Source organism: Rhinatrema bivittatum, chromosome 2 (genome assembly GCF_901001135.1).
Source record: "Rhinatrema bivittatum chromosome 2, aRhiBiv1.1, whole genome shotgun sequence".
NCBI lineage: Eukaryota > Metazoa > Chordata > Amphibia > Gymnophiona > Rhinatrematidae > Rhinatrema > Rhinatrema bivittatum.
This window is the reverse complement of record NC_042616.1, coordinates 731,571,814-731,584,550: the sequence shown is the minus strand read 5'-3', so window position 1 is coordinate 731,584,550 and position 12,737 is coordinate 731,571,814. Positions and strand designations below refer to the sequence as shown.

The 12,737-nt window shown below is 40.3% G+C and overlaps 1 protein-coding gene and 1 long non-coding RNA gene across 4 annotated transcripts in view; one reads left to right on the top strand and one right to left on the bottom strand.

Annotated features, from left to right (window-relative positions):
• Positions 1 to 12,737, bottom strand: part of OXR1 (oxidation resistance 1) — a 1,217,970-nt gene that overhangs the window by 1,120,950 nt on the left and 84,283 nt on the right. The window lies entirely within an intron of this gene.
• LOC115085628 overlaps positions 1 to 12,737 on the top strand; it is a 47,857-nt gene that overhangs the window by 737 nt on the left and 34,383 nt on the right. The window lies entirely within an intron of this gene.

Genomic DNA, 12,737 nt, shown 5'->3' with positions numbered 1-12,737 from the left:
AAACTTTTTGTCTCTAGGCAGAAAGGGTAAGGAAGAGAATAGAAGTGGGGTTTTTTTTTAATCTAAGCAGGATTCCCTGGTTTTAAATTCTGCTAGTGGTAGAAACCTCAATACTTATATTCAAAAACTTTACAGGTAGACAGCGGAGTACCTCAAGGGCTCAATTTGTTTATCAGTGATTTAGAGGATGGAGTGATGAGAGGTTGCAATTATCCTACATATTGTGATACCAGAGTATGTAGGGTATTTAAAAGACAAAAGTGATTGTGTAAAACTTCAGGACAATCTAGAAAGACTGGGAATTTGGGCATCCAAGTGGCAAATGGAATTTAATATAGACAAGTATCCAAATATCCAAACAAGAAGTACACATTGTTAGGGTCCATACTGGGAAACTGCTATCTAGAAAGGGACCTTGTAATAGCTATGGATCATGTGCTGAAACTATTGGCACAGTGTGCAGCAGCAGCAGACAAAAAAAAAAAAAAAAGCCAATCATATGCTGATGACAATGACAATTCCGAGGATATTATCATTCTTCTGTTTAGAGCTCTGGTGTGACTATACCTGGAGTACTGCATGCAGTTATGGTCATCCCATCTCACAAAGGATGTGGCAGAGCTCGAGAAGGGATAGAGAAGGACAACAGAATAGCGAGAGCATCTTTCCTACAATGAAAGGCTGAAAATGTTTAGTTTGAAAAACAAGACTGAGTGTGTGTGGGGGGAGGAGGGGGGATGATAAAAGTCCTCGAGGTCATGAATGGAAAAGAACAGATCACAAGCATGCATTTATTTACCCTGTCTAAAAATAGAAGGGCCAGGAGCCATCCATTAAAAAATGAATGCTAGTAGATTTAAGACAAAAGTAATTAAATATGACTTTAGTCAGCCATTGCTTAAATTGTGAAATCTGCTGCCATGGAAAGTAGTCACAGTAAGCAACACAGCAGAGTTCAAGAAGAGTCAGGATGCATTCCTAAAAGTTAAGGACATAAGCAGATATTAGAGATTTCTACACAGAAGAGCAATAAGATAAAATCTGGTTTGGGTCCATTGGGAGTTACATTGGGGCCACTGTCGGAGACAGAATACTAGGTGGGATGGACCATTGGTCTGTTCCAGCTTGGCCATTCTTTCTGATCTTCTTAAAATTAGCTTGGTAAAACATCTCCTTTTGCTCCCTTTTTCTTAATCTATACTTACGGTAAAGTAAAGCACTGATTCCCTGCAGTACTACCCTCTGACTCCAAAGCTATTTTAGCTTCTAGATGGTCACCTAGAAAGAAACTGAAGACAAATGCTGCCACTACTACTCCTTCCAATCTCCTGCTCTGGGGATGGGCAATGTATGTTTTCTGAATGCTATCAATTGCTTTGCTAATCCCAAACTTTCTTAATTTAGGTGATGCAGTATTAGTCCACTTCCTGCTGTGATAAGACATATGGTTGAAATTTCCTTCTATAATTATAGAACACGCAGTTTGATAGAAAGATCGCACTTTAAAAATAATTTAATTCATCTTCTACAAATGAATCAACAAAAACTGACCGTACTGTAGCCGTTTGCAACACTGTCTGTCAGATGTGCAAAGAGTTCCTGTGTAGGTATTTTCCGATCCTTCCACCTCACTCCATTTTATCCCTCGTGCTCCACAGCTCTTAAAAAATATCAGTGACTCATACTTCACAACTCTCCAGAATTAATCACCTCAATTACCTTGTCTCTGATCATACACTCTCCACAGCTCTTCAAAATAATTTGCCTCCTTGCCAACTTATTGCTCAATCACTCAAAGCCTCCCTCCTTCACCGTGCTCCCCCCTTCCCTCCTTCTCCCTTTTGGTTCTCTCTCCGTCCTTCTGTCCTCCTTCCCCTTTGCTCTAACTGTGCCTCTCTCCATGATTGGCAGGGATCTGAACGGCTGCAACCCACTTTGGATTCTGAAAACCAGCAGTGTAGTCATTTTACAAGGCTATTATGATCTTTGTAGTCTGTTGAGGAGAGCTTGTTCATTAATATACGTGGGATACAAGACATTTTCAATTTAAATAAATGTAATTCAAATCAGCAGGAATTGGGGGGGCACTTTAGATCTGCCAACTCTCCTTAAAATCCTCTGAGGCTGCTGCAGCTAGGGAGCAGAGAAACAAACTTTTATGAGGGTGATAAAGCATAAAGGAAAGGCTGAATATGAGAAGTGCTATGGTTTGCTGCACGGTTTTACCTCCAATTACTGCTAACAAATTTATGTGGCCTGTTGCCGAGCTGGAAGTCCAAGTGTTTTGTACATCGCCTCATCAAGTGGAAAAACAGCCAGTGTTGTACAGCAGGAAGCATTATTAGAATAAGATAGGTTTTAAATGACAATTATTTTTCTGAAAAAAAAAAAAAAGTTCACTTGTGCTAGTAAATACACTCTAGACCGAGAGAGAAAGAGAATTTGTTTCTGTATGCTGCTTTTTACCCCTTCCCAGTGCTTTCTAATCTGCCTCTGCCCATTTCTCTTGCCACCTGCAAGCCATATCTCCCTCCTTCAGGGTCCAGGGTTAGTGCTGCGTTCTTGCACCTTGTTGCCCCGTCAGGCTAGAATATGCTGGCAATTCTCACTTTGCCAAGGGGTAAAGCTCAACTCCCTTTCCCCCACCCTGTGCTTCTCCCACTATCTTCCAAATACCATCCAAATCTCTCACCTTTCCCTCCTTTCATCTCTATTCCTCCGCTTCCCTTTGCGATTTCCACCATCCCCCTTTCCATCCTTTCCTCTCTCACCCATGCTCACTTTCATTTCTTTGTTCTCTCTTTTCCATGTTTGCGTTCCCGTCGTTTCTTTTATTGGACTGCTACTGTCCCCTGTCTCCTCTGTGGCCTGGCATCATTGCTGAATTATCCCTTCACGGCCTCAGTCCACACCAACTGCCACCCGCTTCTCTCTGTTTTGAAGTCACAGACCTGCAACAGTTGACGGTGGCTCTGACAAATGCCCTGGGGGGTGGGGGTCTGAGAGGGAGCCTGGAATATGCTCCATGGGAGCAGTAATACAGAGAAACAGCGAGAACACTATGCTGATAGCACACTGGAGGAAGCCAGCTGAAGCAGGGACAGGCAGTAGATCTAGCAGGGACTGAGCATCAGTGTGCAGGTGGATACCACTCATACTCCATGCAATATCCTAACAGCCATAAGAAAGACACTAGAGGTTTGGCAGCTAGCCCAGAGAGGCATCAGTGTTCATGCAAGTTTTTTTTTTGTGACAGAGAGTGGTGCAAATATGAGAAAGGCAGCGGAAGATGGATGTTATCAGGGAATCCATTGCTTTCCACATATGTTGCACTTGGCAATGAGGGATGCCCTGGGGTTGGGACCCAAGGAACATGGGATTCAAGTCCTGAAGAACCTGATCAAGAGGTGCAGAAAGATAGCATGGCATTTTCATTGTAGTGTGAAAAGTGGGCAGCCTCTCCATCAGAAGAAGGAAGAATTTGTGATGCCTCATAAGTGGCTGATTCAAGATATGGGCACTAGCTGGAATTCCACCTATTTGATGCTTCAAAAGTTAGAGGAGCAGCAGACACCCCTTCATGACCTGTCTCTGGAAACTGAGATAGGTGTAAATTGCCCCCAGGCATCATGACTGGGTCATGATGCCACAGAAGATCTAAGTTCCAGAAGTGCCATCCTAAGTGTAGTCATCCACATTGCAAATATTCTGGAGGAAAAGTGAGATGGTTTTCATGAACAACAGGGAATGAAAGCAGGAGTGATGCAGCTTGTAGACACCTTTAAGCAGCAGGTGCAGAAGAGACTGAAACCTCTGACAGAAAACAATACGTACATGATTGTTACAGTTTGTGACACATGGGTGAAAGGAAGTCTCATTAATTTATTATTGTTTTTATTTATAGTAACATCTGTTTATTATTTTCAGAAGACAAATATAAGTTTTCTTTACCACCTATCAGATATTCTAAGTGGTTTACAAGATAGGGCATTGATAAAATAAGGTAAAATACAAAAAAAGGGATAAGAACCTCATCTTGGGAGTATGCTGTCACTCTGCCTAGCTTCCATGCTCCTGATGCTACAAACTTGGGGGCTGCCCATCCCTCTGCCTTGCTTTCCTGCCCCTAATGCTACACCTTGGGAGTCTTGTTGCCACTTTGCTTTGCTGGCATGGTCCCAATGCTACACCTTGGGAGTTTTGATTCCTTTGAGTTGTTTGCATCTCAGCCTAATTCTCCTACCCTGCTCATTTCTTGCTTATACTGGGGAGATTCTGTCCCAAAATAAAATGTAAAAAAAAGAAAAAAATATTTTTTTCTCCCACCCTAACTCTTTTCTTGTTCTACCCCTTATCATTTTGTTTACCCTTCTAGGATCTAGGCCTAGATCCCTCACCCTTCTTCTCTCTTGTTTATACTGGGTTTTATCCCCAAAGGAGATCATATTAAATAAATAAACAAGCTTCTCCTTTCACCCTACCACTTTCCTAGCTCTAATTCTTGCTAAGTGTGCCACTATTACTGCCTGGCCTGCTCCTGGCTCTTTCATGGTGGCTTGAAGAGCACCTTCCAATATAGGTACTCTTTTGCCTCTTTGTTGGTGCTGCCTTTGCTGCTATTTTGATATTTTCACTGCCTTGGGCTATTCATACTGCTATTATTGGTTCCCTTTGCCTCTTTCATGATGCCTTGGGGGTTTTGATGACTCTATGCTATCTGTGATTCCCCACACTGTACGCCTTGGAGTTTTGATGCCATGCTGTCTTTCTGTTTCACTCTTTATGCTAATGTGTTGTCTTCTAATTTGCACCGACTATTAGGTTTAGAGACAGACTACAGTGAATATCAGCCTGAACCTTGTCTGTTTCTTCTTTCTTTTTCAGAGTTTGTATGTGGAAATAAGGATTCAGAAAGCAGACACACAGTGTGTGAGAGACATTTTTGCACACATTGTGAGAATTACTGGCTGTAGTATTGTATACTACATAGGCATAGCTAGCCAGTAGCAGTGTGTACCACTGACAAGCATACTAACTCTCCTTGATAAGCAGTGCTATTCTTCTAGTTGCACTACTTATGGATCCTTGGTTCTTTCATGCCATCCTGGTACCACTTTACCCAGCAGGGTGCTTTGGGCTTTTGAAACCATTCTTTTTCCTGCCTCAATGGGTGCTTGCTGTCCTTGGCTCCACTGCTGCTTCTGCACCAAATCATTCTTAGAATATTCAGGCAGTTCCTCCTCTGCATTGGCTGTCTTCTTGGCTCTTTGCAAATTCACTTCCCTCAAGTTACTTGTCGATTCTTGGTTTTACCATAACAATCTAATGCTTTACACAGATTTTACCAAGAAACCTTTGTTTCTTGGTCTCTTGGACTTTTTCTTCAAACTATCTTCCCTTATTGATCTGGTCTAATGCTACTTATGCACGTATATGCTGTGCGTTATATCTGTGCATTATCTGTGCATTAACCGAATCTGTGCATTAACCAAAACTTGGCTGCAAAACACAGATACTGCCCTAATCAACCAATTACCAATACAACTCTATGACTTCTTCTCTTTTCCTAGACTCAAAAAAAGAGGAGGAAGAATTCTACTAACCGCAAAAAAAGAGCTGAGACTTTCCCAACAAGCCTTTAAATCGACGACTAAACTAGAAATTGGATTATTCAAATCTAATCAATTACAAATTTGTCTAATATACGCCCCCCAGGGATCCTAGAATCAGACCCTTTACCTCTTATCGAAACTATAGCTAAACACATCAATACGGACACCCCAGCCATCATTTTAGGAGACTTCAACATACATGTGGACTCCCCTTCGCCCACTTCCAATTGTGAAGCCCTTCTATCATCTCTCCAGGCAATGGGATTCAAACAAATCATAAACAAACCCACTCATAAAGCAGGCCACACTCTGGACCTCATATTCATAAATGAAGTCATTTCGCCCTCCACCCCCCCCCCCCCCTACCTGTACTCTTCCACCTACTATTATAGAAAAGAACTGTTATGCTTGAACCACTTAGTTAACCGTCCATGCTAATCAATGGAGTATTATCTCTTTTTACTCTTAGGAGAGCTCTGTTTAAACTAATTCTTCCTCTTTTAATTGTCCTGTTTTGTAATCCCTGTTCATTGTAACTTTCTCTCTTCTGGTTATTGGTTTCCCCTGGTTATACTGTAAACCGGTACGATAAGACTTTGTCTTGAGCATCGGTATATTAAAAGAATCTAAATAAATAAATAAATATGCTATTTTTACGTGTGCAACTGCCATGTAGTTCTTTGAAATTTCCTTCCATATAAAATATCCGGAAAAATATAGTACTCTGTTCACTGGCTAGATTTGAATGTCATACTTTATAGTTTTTCCTTAATTTCTGTTTTATTTTTTAAAAAAAAACCCATAAAAACAAAACCATATATTAGTAATTGCAACTCTTCTATTAATTTCCAAATTTTCTTTAGTCAAACTGGAACAGAATTATTTCTCAGTAACCAAAAACCTTTAAGTTTAATTTGTATGCACAGACATGCATTTCATTAAAGCTTTTCATTAGGAATCAATTAGGTAAACTCACATGGCATTCCAGGTTATATGTAGATTCCTAGGAAAAAATAGCTACTTCAAATTCAATTTAAGGAAGTTAAAAATAGCTGCAGGAAAATGAATTTATGATAATATACATTATAAATCAAACCACAGAATATTCTTGTCAGTCAATTAATTACAAGTTCCAGATGTTCTTTATTGACAGGAGAACCCTGCAAGAATGTATTAAATGATGTGGTAGTTGCAAGTAAGCTGAAACACAGAGTCAGATGTACAAGGCAGCTGCTGGCACCACTGATGTGAAACATACTGTAATGATTGCTAAAGCATCCCATATCATTTTATGGCACTCTTCTGGATGGCTGATACCTTTAACTTGTCACTGGCTGCACACAATCACATTTTTTTTCCATAGAAACAAAATGGTAGAAACCCACTACTACATCTATCTATTAGTTCAAAAATGTTCCCCTCATTTTCAAATGTATTGTTCTAAAAGTCACAAAACGGGGTTGAATTAGCATAGTTTCCAAAAATTCAAAAAGTCAAATTAGGGGCCTTTTTTTTTTTTTCTAAAATAACTGTCCTTGAAGCTTACTTGATGCCATTGTCTTCATCTTTTTTTCCCTTGACTCAGATATTCATCAGCTCTTTGTAATACAGTCAACTATCTAAGATAAGAGTAAAAGAAGCACAGTGAGCAGGCACACATTGCCAAAGCTGGTAGCAGACCAAGTAGATTTTATCTGCTATCTTCTGTTTCCTTCTTACTAAGGCACTGTCACTTAAGAAATGTAGATGTGCTTGTCTGGAAGGTTTTCTTTTTATGCTACTGTGGACTGAATCCTAGAAAAAATGATTCCCATACATCTCTACATCTTGCAAAGATGCAGAGGTTTCAATCCTTTTTCTGGAGGTGGCTGTACCTTGTGCATAGAGAATGGGAAGCCTGAGAAAGGAGTAGAGATAATTTCCTTTTGCCTCTCATCCTGTGCTCTCTTTCTCCCTCCCCTTCTTTTATGTACACTCTGCCTATTTTTATCAGTCGACAGTGACTCACTCTATCCATTCATCATACTGCTACTCATTATAACAGCTCCTGATATGAGCATCTATTGAGACAAAACCTACCCAAGCATGTAGGCAGTCTGCCACTACTCTTAACCTGCTTGAAAGATGGGCCTTCTGTTCACATGGGAACTCCCTGCTCTTATGCAGAAATATGGCAGACTCTTGGGGGGGTGGGGGGGGGGGGCAAAAGGGTAAGTTTCAAAGTCATTTATGTGTATAAAACTCGATTTTATGCTTTTGACTGGCTCAGTGCATGTAAAAGTATGTGAGTAATCTCTTTAATGCATACATTTTATAGGCTCTGAAGGGATAAGTTCTGGGGGAGATGGACCTGGTAGGGGGTCAGCACTTGCACTCATATAGGTGAATTTCAAAAGGTGTTACACATGTAAGTGTAACATATTATTCCATCTTTGATCAGTTTACATTTTCTACCAATTAAATGGAGGATCATCTTTTAAATTATTTTGCTTGTATTTAAGGGCATTAATGAGCTTGTCCCTTCCAGTTTTAATGCAGCGTTAAAACTGTTTCAACCCTCTTGCTGTCAGATCATCAAATCAACATCTATTGACTGTTCCAGCTCCAAAAATTATTTGTCTTGATGAGACTAGGGAAAAGCTGTTCTATGTTCAGGGTCCATTGCTATGGAATTCCCTTCCCCTTCATCTAAAAAAGGAAGTATCACTGTTAAAGTTCAGAAATCATCTCAAGACACATTTGTTTTCTAGGGCATTCATGAATGCATAGCTACAGGAAGATCAAGCTGAATAGCTGAGAAAGTTTGGGGCTTAGAATAATAGAGTAGTCTTTAAGACTAGCTAGTTTAATTTTACTTTACTTTAATTTATTTTTATTTTACTTTATTGATTATTACTATTATAAGTTGTGTCTCATTATGAATTGTTTTATTAGCTTATTATGAATGTTGTCTATGATAAACTGCATAGAAATTTTGCTATGTAGTATATAAATATTTTAAATAAATAACATTGTAGCAATTTTGAAAAGCCATTTATGCATAAAAGTGCCCTTACATGTGAATATCCTATGGACAATTCAATTGCATATATTATAGCAATATTCAAAAGCCCACTTACATGGGTAAAATGCATTTACATGTATAAAACCCAATTTTAACCAGGCCCATACTATTTTATTTTTAAAAGTCTTGATGTCTGCTTTATTATTGAAACTTGGTGGCATGAAACATAATATTCTACTGAATCAGTTACACGTACTTGGATACCAGGTTTTCTCCCAGACAAGATCAACAAGGAAAGATGGGGAGGAGGCCTTTTAATTTTTACTAAAGAATCTCTGCACAAGTCACAAATTGGTATTGAGTCTGTGACTGGACTGGAATTTATAGCACCTCAGTATTCTATCTGGGGGATTTGCCTAATGTATAGTCCACCTACCTTTTTGAATTCCTTTTCATCATCAATTATTGATGTATTGTCTTTTAATGTTAATATTAAGAATTATATTATTTTGGGAATTTTCAATGTGCACACTGGTGTACTCCCTCTGTTGAGTAGTTGTGATGCCATTTTAACTTCAATGATGGCTTTAAGCTGGACACAGATTGTACCACAACTGACATTACCTCGGGCATAGTATATTTGGTCTTTTATTTCTGTGTTCTGATTTTCCCTGTTTTTTAAATTATGATCTTATATGTTTTGAAGTCCAATGGTCTGATTACCTTTTGATAAAATTAGATACATACAGGCCTAAAGAACCGGCCACTTTGCTACCCTCACCAGGTACGGTTTCTAGATGAGTTCAGAATGATGTTGAGTCTCTTCGTGAAGTGTGGATCCCTGAGTTGACATCTCGTGTGGCAAGTAATTCGGAGTCTGCAGCTTTGATCTGGGACCACATGCTTCAGTCAGTTTTAAATTTGGTTGCTCCTGTAAGAGAAGTGACTCTTGTAGGAGGACATAAGTCACCATGGTATAGCCATGAGCTGGTAACATTTAGGCAACAACTGCGGTGGGCTGAACGCCATGGGTGAAAATCCAGAGATAACAGTGATTTAGAATAACATTTGGTGCAGCCAAAGGTTATGGGATGCAAGCTGATTTGTTAAAAATAGTAAAGGGTAGATTATAAAAGGCCTGCGTACACCAAATCAAGGAGATACATGCATCTCTCAGGCCAGCTCATGTATTTTAAGAAGCGTCCATGGACATGCATATCTTCCGGTACACGCACAAAAAAAGTCCGAAAAAGGGGGGGGGGGGGGTATGGGCGTGGTCTGGGAATTTAAATGGAAACCTGCACATAAGTATTTACACGCACAAGTGTGCGCAGGGGTCCCCTACCGCATAACTTCTGCTATAATGTGTAAGTTATAAAACAAAACAAAAAAAATAGGCTAATCAGTGGGGTTTTAAGGGTTGGGGCAGGTAGATAAAAACAGAAGTTAGATAGCTGAGGGGGGGGGGGGTGGATAGGAAGTCCTAGCCTGTAACTGGGTAAAGTGGGAAAATGGTTTAACTGGTAATTGTGTCGGTACACATGTATATTAAAATCCCCCCCAAACACTTATGCGGTAGAAGCGGCACATGTGGGCGTCCATATAAAATGGTGGGCACATTTACATACGTGCTGCTATTATAAGATGTTTCAATTGTAAAACATCATATCTATAAGCTGAATGTGGCTACTACCGTGTAGTCTATATTAAATGAAGTGAGGAAAGCTCATAACCAAAAAGGCGGGCTTCTTTATACAAACGATAGCCTACGTTCTGCCAAATGTGCAGCGAGTATGGTATGATTTACAGTCCATTGAATAACTTAAGACTGTATTATCAAATTTTAATCATCGGTTTCCCCACTTAGTTTTTGTCCATTTTTGAAAAACACTTTTTTTTTAAATGTTTTCATTTTTTTAAACCATCAATAGGCAGTAATGAAACACTTATCATTGCAGGACGTGGACAGTGTCTGGAATAACACGACCCAACACGGCTCGTGTTTCTTAGGCTTCGTCAGGGGCAGTGAAGTTAAATTCAATGTCTACAATAGGAAAGCAAACAATGCCATTTACATTCTTGCTAGTGTTGAGAATTAATTCATATCACTGCACAAGTAATATATACGTTCCTAATTTCTGCCTGGCTGCATACCTGAGACCTGGCTCAGTCTCAGCTTTAGCCAACACCGGGATCCACCATTTTTTTGACAGACTATTTAAACTATTAACGGTTTCAGAAAGAACCAATCACATAAACAAAGCCCATTCAATCTCCCGATTTAACCCTTTTGGAGAAACTGATTGTAATTTAAAAATCCATCTTGGTTCATGCTGCTTCAACTTGTCTTCACAACATATACTTGATGTTGCTTCTTTCAAACAGATTAAACTTTGCCAATCTAACGCAATGTTTGTTTTGCATGGCTGCACCAAAATGGTGGAATGTGCTTCCTAACAAGCTTTGGGTGGAACCTCTTCTTTTGAAATTCAGGAAGTTCTTAAAAGCACACATTTTTATGCAAACTATTGGAGGTAGTCCTTGACTGGAACAGTGATGTCTGGTCATCATCATTGGAAGCTTTATATAGTGAGGTCCATATTCAGATCTCAATAACACAGTTATCTGGCAAAATAGTAATTTTTCAAGTATTTGGCCACTTAGGCCTGGATTTTCTAAGGTCGCAGACCTTAGAAAATCCAGCGGTAATGGGGGCCAGGGGGGTGAAGCGGGGGGGGGGGCAGGCCTGCAAAAGCTGACAGCCATCGCACCACTGCAGTGCGCTGGCTGTCGGCTTTTGCACCGAATAACTACACCATAAAAGGTGTAGTTATTCAGCACAAAACTGGCAGTGATAAGGGTCCTTACCTTTCTCCGCCAGCGATATCCCCACAGAGTCGGCCCCGGTGCTGCCCCGACTCCTTCTCTTCCGGGGCCGACTCCGCCCCCATTTAGTGATCGCATGCGAAAAGGGACTTTTCATTTTTGAAAATGACCACCTTACCCAGCTAAGTCATTATCTGGGTATAATTTAACCAGATAAAAATAAAGGCATTCCAGAGTGTGACTAACTGGCTAAGGGGGTCATTTACTAAGCATTTTTCCCATAGACACAGAATGGGAGATAACCTTTAGTAAATATACCCCTTCTGCTTCAGAGCAGATCTAAAGTTGTTCAGTCTTGTATGGCTGGATAACCAGTCATTTAACCAGATAACTTCAAAAGATATCCAGTTAAATGGCAATCCTGTACGAAAAAAAAAAATTCACCTTGGGCCCCTGTCCCAATTACTACCCCTCCACCTCAAATGTAACAAAGCGTTTACTGACCAGGATCCCACTCAAACACTTTCAATACAAAAATGACGGTGATGGCACTCCAGGTCTCCCCCTCCCTGGGAAAAAAGCTGAACAAAACTGGGCAAAGTCAAAACCCTCCAACCCCTCTCCTCTCTGCCATGCTCCCCCTCCCCACCCCCCAAAGCCTCCCACCCACTCAGTACCTTAAAATATGCCCTTAGGTGGCCCGGGATCACAGTCTGCATTAATCCAGGGCACTTCCAGTACAGCTCTTAGAAGCTGCACTGGATATAGAAGGTTTTGGTGTAATTTTTCTGCTAGCCATTAAATAAACAGGTATAGGTAGCCTAGCAATCAACTCTTGCCTATCGACATCTTGACCTCTTAGTATCAGAGGCAGGACAAGTTGGCAAGGAGACCAGATGGAGGTCAATTATGGTGATGCATCTTTTTACTACACTATAGCTGCCATCTGGATCAAGTGATGCTGATGTCCTCCCACTGAAAGGTCAGAGCATGTACAAGAATCTCTCTATTTCCTCTCTAGCACTTAGGAGAAAAAGATTTGTATTTCTGAAGCTTTCTCAGAGTTAAAAAAAGCTTTAAAAAGTTGGTTTTAGCAGTAGTAATGGGCTTTTTCTGATCTTCTCTGCTGAAGAGGTCTAATTCACTGTGAGAGAAAGAGAGGTAATAGCAATGCAGCTTCTCTGTTGACTGGGGGAGGGTTTGGAGTGTGGAGATTGAAGCAGTGCTTTTCTCTCTGTTTGTCTGAATGTCTAGTGCAGTGCAGTGAGGTTAGCACACTGACAAGTGAATATTAA